General features: G+C 48.8%; 1 pseudogene; it reads right to left on the bottom strand.

The window, feature by feature from the left end:
* LOC123080585 (disease resistance protein RGA2-like) overlaps positions 1-1,406 on the bottom strand; it is a 16,038-nt pseudogene extending 14,632 nt beyond the window's left edge.
* Positions 1,407-1,672: the final 266 nt, after the last annotated feature.

Here is a 1,672-nt window from a genome sequence, read left to right on the forward strand (position 1 = left end):
TCGCCCGGCTGCACCCCCTGGCGGCGGCGAGGGAGGGAGGAGAGGAGGAGGGGCGCCCCGGCGGCGGTGGCTAGGGTTCCCCTCCTGGCCGCCCGCGGGGGGGACGCAGGAGGGTCGCGGGGTAGGACAGAAAGGGCCATCCCTACCATAAACTAGAGTGTATTGGAGCATACTAATGCAACTTTTGCAACTAGCTTTGCATCCATCGCCTTTGAAACTCTAAACGGATCTTCCTTCACATGGAACGATGCCACCAAACTCACTTACCCAACAACTCGTGATGCAGCTAAGAAATAACAGACAGCTGTTTGAGCCAATAATCCAACCAAATGAGGACAATACCCCGCAACAAAATGTATAGTATTTTTTATTACTACTACTTTATGGTTAGATTCAACTACTACGTCTCATCTGGCAAGCTGACAATTAAATCGAGCGTACTGGACTGTACTGATGCAACTCCTGCAACTAGCTTTGCATCCATCGCCTTTGAAAAATCACATGGAAGGGTATGCCACCGGACTCAAATACCCAACAACCCATGATGCGGTTCACACTGCCAGTAAAAGAAAACAAATTAAACTTGTATAGATATGGACATGTACTCGGCTGGTGGCTCAGTCTGCTGTCCAAGTGGCAAAGTTTTATCGATATAAGTTTAAGGTTTGTCTCTGTTGCCAATAATGCAGCTTTTAAAGAATTGATTTGCATACTGCACAATACTACTTCAACTAAAGTAGGAGTAAAACATGTTGCTAGTTCATGTTGCTAGTCTCTGAAATTCCTGCCTGCCCTGTCTTGCTCACCACAAGGTAACTAGGATGAGTGCTAATTAAAATAAGGTAAGATGCTGACCAGTCAAGAAATCTGTAGCAAAAACAAGGTTTCCAGCAAAAAAAAAAAAGATAAGGCATTCCCATCACTGCCAAAGTAAGTAAAGATGCAGAAAAATGAGGGGAAACAGGTTGGCGTCTCTTAAATCTACTAGTGCGACTCAGAGAAAGTAGGGCTACAAATTGACTGGAAACATGTTGATGTCTCTTAAATCTACTAGTGCGATTCAGGGAAAATAGTCTAATTTAGCAGCTAATTGATCCAGTGGGAGAACTGTAGGGGCGTGAGCAGAAGCAGGCGTAGGGTTTACCTTGCACGGCGGATCTGGTGGAGGAGTTGGTCGGCGGCATCGGCACATGGACTCGACCTGCACAACGGAGGGGATGGGGCTGGCGGAACCAGGAGCAAGCAAGATGGAGTGGGCCGTTTGGGCGGGCGAGCTGATGCGCGCGGAGGAGCAGAGGAAGGGGAGGTTGGCCGGCACGGCAGGGTCGAACGAGCGCGGCGGCCGGCGGCCGGCGTAGCCAGATCCAATCGAAGGATGGATTGGGCCTGAATCGGAGGATGGTGGATTGACCACCCAACAGTAAGACCAAATTACCCTTTAGGGCCTCTTTGGGCCACTTATTCAGACCCAGGCCCAATCAGAGTGAGCTTAAGCAGAATTCGTCACCCAAGTGAGCTGAGCAGCCAAGCTCCAACGCAACGAGAATTTCACAATTGGAAGCCGATGTGAAAGTCCTCGGAAACATTCCCTCACTCATTAGCTTCGGAGAAATGGATACCTGCAGACTTAAATTGACACATTTGCCTAAAACAAACTTAACTTGAGTCGTCT

The sequence above is a fragment of the Triticum aestivum genome, chromosome 3D (assembly GCF_018294505.1).
Source record: "Triticum aestivum cultivar Chinese Spring chromosome 3D, IWGSC CS RefSeq v2.1, whole genome shotgun sequence".
NCBI classification, from domain to species: Eukaryota; Viridiplantae; Streptophyta; class Magnoliopsida; order Poales; family Poaceae; genus Triticum; species Triticum aestivum.